The sequence below is a fragment of the Ooceraea biroi genome, chromosome 8, assembly GCF_003672135.1.
Source record: "Ooceraea biroi isolate clonal line C1 chromosome 8, Obir_v5.4, whole genome shotgun sequence".
NCBI lineage: Eukaryota > Metazoa > Arthropoda > Insecta > Hymenoptera > Formicidae > Ooceraea > Ooceraea biroi.
In genome coordinates, this window is record NC_039513.1 from 14500794 (window position 1) to 14513403 (window position 12610).

A 12610-nucleotide genomic window follows, 5' to 3' on the forward strand; every position below is an offset into this window, starting at 1 on the left:
TTAATGATGCTCGCGAATACGCACATATACGTGTACAAACACATGCGCAAGCACTGCCGACCGGCGTGTAAACATGCGTGTAGGTCACCGGGGTCTTGAAAATAATGGAAAAGCCGATTAAGTTGCCGCGTGCACGCGCGCCGACAAGGCGTGTGGGATACCGCGAGCTCGTATGCGCGGCGAGATCGGCGATCTCTCAGCGTGTCGTAACGCTCGTTGACGTCAGGCTGAGAGCTGTCCACGCTCGCGGCTCCAAGATCTCTCTCCCGCGTAAACGAAAAATCGCGAGGGGATCCTTTTTCACGCGGCAACTCTTTCATGTGTAATGTAAGAGAAAGAGAAAGAGAAAGAAAAAGAGAGAAGAAGCGTGTGTGTGTGCGCGTGCGTGCGTGCGTGCGTGCGTGCGTGCGTGTGTGCGTATGTGCGTGGCGTGCAACCAGTGGCAATGATAATGACGGCAATGTGGCACGCTAATGCATGCGGCTACGTCGACCTGGTAGACCGTGAGGCAGACTTAATTGCGATACTTGTGCGATCGTCAACGGCCATGGTGTGCACGGCTGTCGATAGATATGCTTGACCGTTATTGGATGGCAAAAGATTAATCTTTACGGTAACGGTAACCACCGTGCTGCTGTAATCAAGATTCCGCTAAAATCATTTTCTACCGATGGATAAATTCACACTCGCAGCTGGCTCTCTGTCTCTCTACCTAAATGCGTTCATTATAATCATTATAAAATCGGGTTTTACACTTATCTGTAGAGTTAATTGAAGTGGTAGCTGGCTTGCTGATCACGATTCAATTAAATTGTAGCATGCTAAAGGCGCACTCGGTATGCTGGCTGTTATTCTTTGCACGCGAAATGTACATGCACTGTTTTACTGTTTTATTGTCGCGATATTATACCATCGCCGGAGCAACGGTACAGCCTGTATTAAAATACATTGAGGTTTTAGCGTTGGGTCACCTTATGTGCGCACCGTTATCGTTAATAATCTCAAAGAACCGCCAATATCCTGTATGAATACCTGTTATCCTACATGGCGAGGACCTGGAACTTTTGCGATTATCGTCGGTAAAAGCTCTTCCGCATTTTCGATTACGGAGGTGAAGAGAGGAAGGGAGGATTATGTCCAGCCCACGTATCGGCAATTAACATTTTATAGATCGATCGCGGCCTAAAATGCATAAATGCCGTGACCCGCCTGAACTCGCCTTTATCACGCTGCGATTATGCGGGCCACGAAGAGCTCCTCCGCGCCTGCAGAACCCTCTCCATGTTAATAATAATGACCCGAGAACCGGACGTAATTGCCGTGCTCCATGTGGAATTGGCCATTCTCACTCGAGATAATCGATCACAGTCGCACGATTAATAAGCGATAAAGTCATCCACGCGAACTCGCTGCCCTTCACCATCCTACTTTCCTTCCTCTTCTTCTCCTTTTCTCTCCCTCTTTCTCTTTCTCTCTTGTTTTTATCTCATCTTTATCCTAATCATCTTAATTCTGAAGAAATTTCAAGTGATATACCTAGCACGATTTTTCCGGTTGTTTGTTTGTTGGCAGAGTAGCGTCCATAACGACGGAAAAACTTGCCAAACAACGTGTTCACCGCTAAGAGATTATTACTCGCGAGAAATAGGATCTTCTTCTATGGGTTCTTAGTGCATTGGAGAACAGAAGACATCGTGTCTCTTTCGACGTTTTGTGTAATTTCAGGGACAACGTAATGACAACAGATTGTTTAACGCGATCAAAAAGGATAGGTGGATTTCAGTCACTTCAAAGAGAATAATTTCAGAGTGACGTACTAAGGTATAAATCACGTAAACGACCGTAAATAAATTTTAATCATATGTATTATACATAGGCTACTCGCGTTGATCATTGACATAAGATATATGGACGGAGCCTTTTTTATGAGGGGAAGCTGAATTTAGCGAGAAGAGGAGAGTATTGGAACATCTAACTGAAGCAGAAAACACACAACTAAATAAAAAACTCGTGTTATAGCTTAATTTACGCTTGTTCTTCCATATATTATTTTACAAGTTACTATCTCAACTTTCAGTTATACTGCACTTTTCGCTGGACTTATGCATATGCATCTAATTAGGCGCAACATATCTTTTAAGTACGTCCAATAAATGTCGCGCCATGGAAGTGGGGGTCGAAAAAGGATATAATTATACTTTTATATTAATAATAGGGACCAGTTTTTCTCGAGTGGGTAATCGATCACTGTCGTACCATTAATAACCTGTAATATCGCTAAGTCCTCTGCCCGGTGCTCGTGTGCAGTGTGAATGCACTCGCGACGTAATCAGCGTACGTTGTACGCATTACGCACCCTCGTTCATAGGCGCGCACGAACGCCGATCGGTGGCAAGAATTCGCTCGCTGACAAAACTAACGACGTCGACTTGTCGAGTCGTAAACTTGCGCGAACATGCTCCATATAATCCACAATGTTGTTTATTATAATAATTCTCAAGGTACAAGGAACGTACGCACGGTAGCACAGTTGGTGTCGCGCGAGAATGTCAATCTTTCTTTCTCGCACGTATACATGCATAATCAATCATGTACACGTGACAGATAAATGATTAAATAATCACAGCATCGATGGCGAAACGGTAAGATCGTCAAGTTCATCATCGCGATTCGAACTGACTCGCGATGAACATCAATCTAGATCTGACGAGCGGTAACATCAACTTCTGGAATAGATAATGATGATCATGAAGGGATTGCAGCTGGGCGATGAACATGTATTCGAGAATCAAGATAATCCTAAGTTGAACGTCATGTTATTACAGAAAAACCTTGTGTCACTAATGAAATGTCACTAATGATTCCACTTCGCGGAGTCGTTCGTGGGATGATCATCAAAGTCGAATGAAGGAGAGCTTCCGCCATGAAACGCGCATAATTTATTAATTATTTTATTAAGTATTGCCCTGCACATATACAGAGCGTGATAGATTGAAAATATTGCATCAAGCACCAAGAAGCTTGAAATGTGTATTACGTTCAGGAAGAACACGTTTCCACTGAGCGGATAAAACGATTGCTACTGATAAGCATTAAAAATCATAGCGGAGCGCACGTGCAAGTAACGCGATACATGAACACACTGGCAATGTAGCACTGTGCATACAATATTATGCCCGTTACACGAGACTTTATCTTGAGAATTTAATCATACCAAGTCAGCAGCACGTGAATATGCCAACGGTATAATTTGCAATTCCGGAAAACTGCACTAATTATCATCCCGTTTAAGTTCACGCATTAATCATGTTATCTAGAGATTCACGCAAGGCCACCATTTAGAATACTCTTCCTGCAAGTATACCTATGAACTCTTATGAGTCTCCATTATGAATCATTTTCAAAAGCCAGTAATTTTATATAACGTGTTTTGAGATATTCCTTGCATTAATTAGAAATGTATCTGCTATGTGAAATTTATTAATACAATGATAATCATACATGATCATATTTATTTATCAGTAAGTTATTTCGAAGAAAGATGCAACATTGTTTCGACTGATAAGACGGAAATAGGAAATCTGATTAGTAAGAATAGAATCTCATTTAATAAAATAAACTTAATGCGAATTCAAGTTTTCGCGGTAATCTACTTTGCTATCATATTATTATAGTATATATAATAATATTATAGTAATAATTTTCAGAAAAATCTTTTCTGAAGCGACAAAGTGCAAGAAGTATGTGATAATGTCTATCACTTGTCAGCGTAACTTTTACCGAGTCGCACTGTTTGTGCATCGATGCTTATCGATGATTCCCAGAAATTCCAGAATGCGCGATATATCGTCATTGTCCAAAGTGTTCATTAGACCTTAGCGGGCGATAAGACGCGCACGGTAGCTGCAAGCCGCACTGAGTGGATTTGCAACAACGATAACGAGGGGGATGCTCGGAAGTGCCGATGCATTCTACGATATACTCGTGCGAGCGACGAGGAAACAGCGAGGAAGACCGAGAGAACTTAGGGGGAGGAGAGAAGACAGAGGCGCGAAGAAAGAGGCGTGAGAAGGAGGGCGAGATGAAAGAGGGCGACGGGAAAAGGGAGAGAGAAAATCCCTTGTATGCATTCGTGTAACACTTTACCATGAAGCGATTGCACAAGTGGGAACGCGACCCCCATAAACCACCGTCGACCCCGCTTCTTCCACGGTGCGAGAGGAGAGGGCTCCTTATTACCGTCGACTTGGCGAGAAAATCAAGAAGCCACGAGTATGTCGGCATCGACATACCTTCTCCCGAGCCGGAGATTTGATAAATCTTTAAAAGAAATCATGGGAAAGTGATGAGATGGCCTAAAATACTTTTGTAGAATATTAACGCGATACGTTAACACATGTACACTACATCTGTAGTTTAAACAAAATTATTTATGATATTTGTGATATTCGTAAATATATTTCATTCAAAAGTATATCCGGGAGAGGAAACGTGAAATAATAAACTTAACAATGAAAAGAAGAAACATATATTTTATAACATTGTTAGAGGACCAAGAGTATGAAGAGAAGATTATATAAAGATTGTAAGAAGACATTAATGTCTAAATAAAACAAAATTGATACTGTTTTAGATTTTCAAAGAGTAACAAATTTTACGAAGGTTCAAATATAGAAGATTAAATATAGCGAATGGAAACGCGGCAACAAACAATAGGAATATATGAAATTAATAATTAGATTAAAGCCGCTGTAGATCCGTGGGAATGAAACTGTATGTATCTATGGGTGGGAAATAAATCTTGACAGATTGAATATCGATAGGTTTCGATTTTGAAATCCAGATATCAGTACGCGCCAAATGTGTCTGGTTGCTATAAAGTGATATCTGAGGTACAAGTACTCCTGGAGACGATGAATGAGATCGTTCTACGGGTGTGTCGAATATTCCACATGATCGAAGCTTGGGCGCCAATGTCGTATATCAATTTTCGATTTGTTTTAATAACACGTTACAGTTGGCGAGATATTAATCTTTGTGTGTGAACACACCTTGTTTCCTCATACGGTGAGCGTAAATATGGAAAACTCGACTTTCTATATGCCGATCGTGGCACCAGCTTGCATCACAGGTCACAACCTTTCCAAATACGCAACATACTTCTCAAATTCTCTTTTCTCGCGATGGTATTCAGAGAGAAATTCTCCCTCAAAGAAATTCAAAAACCGCATTCGATTATTAAATTTCGCAGAAAAGTAAAAACATTTTAATACACTGAGCGTTACATATATATATATATATATATATTCACCAGCGTATGTCGATTTATGTATTTATCTTGATTTCTCTTCTTGGCGTTATGCTGTCGTCATATAACAGCGCACGCATTCATGTCTAAAAGTGAAGGAATTTGAAGGAAATTTTTAATTGCTTGTTTCAAGATGAAATAAGGCGTGGCTATGAAAGGATTTATATTGTAATGATATCAATCCGTATTTTCAATAAACTGCGATACTATCTGTAGGCTAGTGCTGAAACTTCTACTAAGTGAAGCATTCAATGCAGCCGTATAATGGTATCATTTATCGTCTCACGCTCCAAGATCTTTTCGCGTTCGACGATTTATCATTTCTACGGTCAGCCGTGTCGTCGCCTGAGCATCAAATATGGAATCAATTGATGAAGGAGACTCGAGATGAAATCCAATTTTGTAATTAGAATAAATGTAAATATTAATATTTTACTGAAAATTTCATTGACAATTAGTTTCAAAGAATGCTATTACTTATGGAGTGATCTAATATTGTATTTATATGTAATGCATGATAAAATACAAAAAAACACACATATGCATGCAAAATTCAATCAACATTCCGAAATTGCTAAAGAGCCACGTTATCGCGGCGATATTTATTATTATTATCCAATGATTAGTCCCCAGACGTGCACATTGCCATATGTTGGTATATTTTAGATATTGTGCAATAAATTATTAAGTATTTAATTAAAGTGGATGCTGCTTATTTAAGATACATACGAAGGATAATTTATGTTGCCGCGTAGCTATTAAATTGAATTAGTATTACGAGCAACGTAACAATGGGTGCTTACAATTAATAAATACAGAAGAGTGATAATGCATAAAATAAAAATCTGAAAACTCCAACGAATATCTGCGAACCGCTCATGCGGTTCATGCACTCTCCAACATATTTACACGCATGCGTCGTTTGTTTTACTATCCGGAACATAAATCATCTCCATGTAACAACGTAACAACGTTAAATGTGCATCGTTATGGAGGAAGCTGAAGGAAACAATTAATGAACAATTATGATGCAATTTATGATTATGGCGCTCGCTGATATTCATCATGAGCTAATGTTGCTATAAATAGTTAGCCAATAAATTCAAGGCATGCAAGCACCCGTTGATTACAGATCTGTGTGTCCCGTTTTGTATTTCGTATTAAAATATAGTATAATATTGTAGATACATTATCGTAAATAAATAACGATACATTATTTGGCTCATATTTCCTAGTCGTATTACTGTCATGATGTTTATTGTTTCGTCTATGCGGGCATTATTTACAAATTATAAATCTCCGCATTTTATATCTGAACCAGTTATATGAACAAGAGTCTCCATGATTGCATGAAGATAAATAATAAACAAGCTATGGAGGGTGGAGAATCCAAAAGAATATATATTTTTATAACACTTTTATAAATATTAATTGTGTAATCAGTTTTCCTGGTTCGGATTATTGTATATATACATACTTTGAGGTGAGAATAATTTAACACTTTCGCTTATTAGCATCACACACATGTTTAACAGCAATTTCCTTTTCATTTCCATAAAGTCCAAAAGAATCTCCCTTTCCAATATTAAAAATTAAAAAAATGTGAGATGCTTTCTGGTGGACGATTCAATCACTCGGTATCGAACGCGTTAAATAAAATTCTCGTGAAATTAAGCAGAACGAGAAAAATGAGCAGGATCAGTAAAATTGTATCTCTAACTATTCGTTTATCTACTTTAAGCCTCTTTTTTGCTGTTACGAGATGACGTTAAATACACCATTAAGAGCAGCAATTAATGAGTGCGGAAAAGAACGAGTACGTAAAGAGTACGCACTTGGTTCGTTCGCCGACAGGTTCTAATTACAATGTAAGTCAACTCGATCCTCAAGATCGATAGTTTATGCTCTGATTCTCACACTGAAGCAATTGTGCATGTCACACGCATGGACGCATTTAATGCGACGACTGTAAAAATTCGACAAATTATAAAAAAACATGTTGCATTACGAGACTCCTCCTCGTTTATCTTCAGACAGTTGGATGAAAGCTCTCGCAGATAATTGTGCTAATTAATACATCTTCCGTAATCACGTAATTAGCGTCGTGGAAATACTGCACTGCCGTTTTACTGGAACGAGATTGACTTTCGACGCTTTTCAGCGCGAACATGCTCGGATGTCGTTAATTATGCGCCGCGCCTGGTAATAATTAAATCGAAACACTGCCTTCCCCGTGATAGAACGATGATCGAAAGTCATTTCCTAGAAGGCCGCGCGCGTAATGGTTCGTTGCCTCTAATTTGAATAATCTCTCGCGGCCCGCTCGTCCGGCTCGTTACGAGCACAAGCGCACAGATTATCCGGGTATTAACTGCGTTCCTGAAGATCAGAAGACGGATGTCGGAGGATCCTCAGGTTCAAGTTTCGCCGGTGAAAAAGTTTTTCCAGCCATCCTCCTGCTACGGTGCACGCGGAACGGAAGCGGACCGGCGAGTAAAAAGTGTCGCGTCTGCATTAAAACACGCGTCCCTTTATTCGTCGTCGACCCGATCATGCGACGATTGATGAATTGATGGGTACTAATGAATTTGCATGCGAATAAGGAGAGGAGAAGTAAAGGTGGAGGAGCGGCTATCAATACAGGTGCGCCCGAATTTTGATGAGTAACGATTCTATCAAGCATCGCCGAGAAACGTCGAGGAACGATCGAGGTGTTAATAAGAAATTTCGAGAGGAACAAAAGAAGTTAATTAACACCTTTAGCAGCTGCGTGAACAACCTGTCGCACGTAAATTGAAAGGTCCTGCGAAAGGTAATCGCGATAAAAGAACGGGACTCGAAGTTTTACATTCTATCGCGTTCCCAAAGTTATTTTGGTATTTATCGCTATTTTATATTCAAAATTAGTGTACAGTGTATAGAAATATTTTAATATACTATAAAAAATTGTCTATCAATTAAAGTTTTGAATTCATTTTCTTTATATTACAGTTTGTTTAATGTTTGTGAAAAGTAGATCATGTTTTCTATCTTTTTGTATTCAAATAATTAACAAGTAAGATTCATACTAGAGTTATAATCACTTGCGAAAGTAATTGGACAAAGCACAGAAAAAGGAAATAGTCAACTTTTTCTCCAACATAAACATATTTATATATCTCTTTTTTGACAATAAGAAGTAATACATTTTATGCAGTGTAAATTAAATTTAGCAAAAAGTAAAAGTGGTAGCTGTAGTAAAAATATATCCCTCGACATGTATTTTTGTAGCTAGCTGTACCCTCATCGTAAAAGTCGATACTCCAATAACTCATCTTCCATAAAGGAAATGATGCTATCGTGTTGCTCTTGAAGTAATGTCGAAAGTGAAACCAATAGCTCGTGATACAATGTTTAAACGTAACAATGCTATTTATATATGTTTTGTGTCATATAAATTTTATTTATGTGTATGATATCGAGACGGAATCACTAACCACTCATTAGCAATTGTATAAATTGTTTCGGAGAAAACCGTCGCCGAAGCTTCGATTTGTATCAGCGAGTCGACAGACCGCTTTACAGCTTACCACGTTGCTACTTATCATACATTTGATTACTTGCAATGTCCATCACAATGGAGCACATAAAATGACAAATACATTTGAGTGCTCTTGCGTCAATCAATAAGACACAGTAGTTCCATATGGAGAATGATCAATTCCACAATATTCTCATATCGATCGCTCTTAATCCGCTCCGCTGCGCGAACTAGTTGAATATCAAACATCAAAGATTTAGCGAAAATGATTGCGACAATGTCGCTTAAAATAAAACTGATGTGGTTGGGAACGCCATACCGATCTACCGATTGGTGCAAGATGCGAGCACAAGTTAATCACGCGGAAAACAGCAGTGATCATAAAACAACCATTATGAAAAAAATCTCTCTCTTTGCCTTTGTTCTTTATTTTTTTTGAGATTTCGCGATCATTGGCCGTCGCATTTATCTTCCGTTTAAAGTGAATCAGAGCAGGCCTCAGCTCGGTTAATAAACCGCGAGGCGCTTTTGGAATTCAAGTAGCAAACGACATCAGCGCTACTCGCCAATTCGAACCGAGTCGAACACAAAAAGGTGACTGAATTATGGATGCTCGGCGGTATTAGCCGTTCGACCCGCGTAGCCCTCCGAATGCTCGTGCGGTAAATTGAAACGTTATACCGCTCGGAGGCGCAACTTTAATCCGCGCCAGCTCCGTCGCTGATTAATGCCATCAAATCGAATCATCCGGCTGTGGCTGCATCTTGAGGCTACACGCCAAGGCACTCTTCCTGCAGTCCTTCGCGAGAGATGATTGCCTCTCCTGCACGCGGTATCAGCGCTCTTCTTTCATCTTCGACCTGGGAACCGGTGGAAGCGCCGTCGGGATGGCCGAACCGCTTCTTCGAGCTGTATGCGTGCACGCAATTCGCATGTAATACCATCGACTGAATTTCGTGAATCTCCGCGATGTACAGAACTCGGCGAGCACGGCGAAATAACACGCGATTGATTTTGGCACAGATGGCCAACGCGAATGACTCTTGCTGCTCGCCAAATTGCTCGACGCGCTAAATACACGAGAACAAGCAAACTCGAAATGTGGAAAATACAACAGATTGAAATACATATAGTTGCATGTCGAAGTACGTGATGGAATATCTGATTTATCCTCGGTGCGTAACAGAAGTGAATGAGCCTTCCCAAGGGTGTGGTCTTGAAGGTGTGGTAATGTTAACATATATGATACGCGAGATAAAAAAAACCTGCGTCAAACACCAATAGGTGGACGGACTTTCCAGGATGCCTCCTGGTAGGCAAATTTCTAATTAGTTGTGTCAAGTGCTAAAGAGAATAATGAAAGATGTTAAAACAAATTGTACTGCCAAGTGCGAACTTGGATAAATTAGCTTGAACGGAGCTCTAACCTGGCTGTTTAGCTAGAAAAGCGGAATCTAGCCGTGCCGAAGCACGTTTCCGGGAAAGGCCGCGTGGAGGCACCCACCCTGACAACAAATTCTGCCAGCTCTGCCGCCGTGGCAACGAACGATGTTAGGTTCGCGCCGAACGACTCGCACCGCAGTGAAATAGCAATTCGAATGAGATCTCTCGACTCGCAGCGGTGGCGGGAATCTTCATCCACTACTCCCACGTTGCAAGGCCGGCCAACTTCGAGGATCTCCAATCACATGCGAGCTATATAACGGCCACTTTCGTTCTGAGTTAAAACAGTAATAAATAATTAAATGGCTTGATACTTCCGAACCTTTTCGACTGCACCCTTGTTGGCGAGAAAACTTCTGTTCTCGTACCGGACTGTCACTCTCTCGTCTTTCGTAATATAATAAATACCAAGTGAGAATAAAATGTCTGTATGTACATATGTCGCGAAGTAACGTATTATTATATTTCTTATTAGAGAAATATAATAATATGTTAATAATATGTTAATAATATGTATTTTGTTATGAATTAATTTAAAGGAAGATTTACATTTTTTCCTTAAAGAACTTAGAACGACATGTAATTTGCAGATAGAAAAGAGAAGATAACACGCGGCTATGAGTTAATTCGTCATAGCGTAAATTTTACACGCGCGTGGAGGAAGTCTGTTCACGAAACATTAACTTGGTAGATAGAAAAAGTAAATAAAAAACGGTCTCGTCGACCGTTAGTTTTTGTACGTCACAATGTGTGTTCCATGTAGCGATGTGCACCATACGTGAATACTACGAGAATACATATGTTATACTGCCTAATTTGGTCGGCATTCGGAGCAGAACGTGAATCTGGCTGCGTTTCCACGCTTCTTTTTCAGAAACGTGTTCGTAAGAATTGTTACGCGCGTCTCCTCAGAATTAGATTTAAATCGTCGAAAGTAACTACCGCGCTAAAATTACCCGCAATTATAGCAGCTAGAAATGTTTCAATTTATACCCGCGATCTACCGATTGCCGCACGATAAAACCCGAGCTGCCTGTAGCTTCTCGGAATACGACAATCGTAAGAATTAAGAAATTAACAGCAATTACGGGAGAACATTTTTATTATAAGAGATATAAGTAATCGTGATGGATGTTTGTCAGTTTTAATAACAATTCACATGTAGGATATATTTATTATGTAAAATAAATATAATAAATATGTTTATCACAGTGAATGTCTCGTGTAAACGCGTGCATTAGTACAAATTGAAAAACATTTCATTGACATTTTGTCAAAAGTACATAAATAATTTTGCTACGGCTTATTTTAGCAGACCACCCTCAAATTCGGATTTTCCGTTGATTCAGATCGATAATGGTATGCATAAGTTGTTATCGTCCCAGGAAGCCTACTAAAGGAAGTATCTCCAGAAATTCCAAGGGTTCTTACGCTTTAATTTACGACGGCGGAGCGTTCAATGGCGCTTCCGCACTTGTTGCGAATTGCTCATTCTCGTTTTTAGTTTCCTTCTTTTCCCTTTTTTTACCTTTTCTTTTCTTTTCCCCCGTTTTTTTGAGGAAAGAGTGGCGTATGCAAACACGTAACATCCTTCCCTTTCGCACCGCAAACTTTCTGCAGCGGCGCACACATCGAGATGTAATGGAATTTGTTAGGAATTTAATTTCCCACTGCAACATTTCCAGGATACTCGACAGCGTAATCGCGTTGCTTCGGGAATGGCGAAAATCGTTAGTAATATTTGCAAAATAAATCGCAGTATACATGGCATGCGCATGCAGGCTGGCCATATTTATTTCTTAATTGCTATCTTTCTCTTATTGCGAGAAATCTTTCAAAAAATGTAAATAATAAGTTTTATTAATTTCACATTCGAATCAAGTTACAAAAAGAACGTTCTGCAAAAGGGGAAAAATTAAGAAATAGTTAAAAGATTACATTATACGCTAGTTGCTGGTATTTTCCTACGTTTTTGTTAATTTTTGCATCCACATTTTTTTCGAGACTGAAATTCATAACTTTGCATTTAAATGGAATTAAAACACAAAAAAGTCGAAATTCTAGAATGTTTATGTATTACGTGTGCCAGATGGTGTTTTTACCAATTCTGTCTTCTTCTTCTTCTTTACTTTTGACTTTTATCTTTTTCCCTCGTTATTTTTGTTGATCCACCTGTGCGACATACTAAAAGGGACGGTACAATTAAAAGAAAAACAGACGGCTGGAAGCAATACAGACGAGACGGGTGATGAGGAGTTTCGTTATGTCTTGAATGTGTTTCCACCCTCAACTTTTGCAGCGTTGCACCTTAAAAACATGTGTAACACAATATAAGTCCT

General features: G+C 39.6%; 1 protein-coding gene and 1 long non-coding RNA gene across 3 annotated transcripts in view; one reads left to right on the top strand and one right to left on the bottom strand.

The window, feature by feature from the left end:
• LOC105284861 overlaps positions 1–9094 on the top strand; it is a 92103-nt gene extending 83009 nt beyond the window's left edge. Inside the window, exon 4 of the long non-coding RNA XR_894940.3 lies at positions 1573–9094. This is a non-coding gene — a long non-coding RNA (uncharacterized LOC105284861). The remainder of the gene's footprint in view (positions 1–1572) is intronic.
• The window catches only part of LOC105284864 (UPF0489 protein C5orf22 homolog), a 513796-nt gene that overhangs the window by 115553 nt on the left and 385633 nt on the right, over positions 1–12610 (bottom strand). The gene's annotated exons all lie outside the window — the stretch shown is intronic.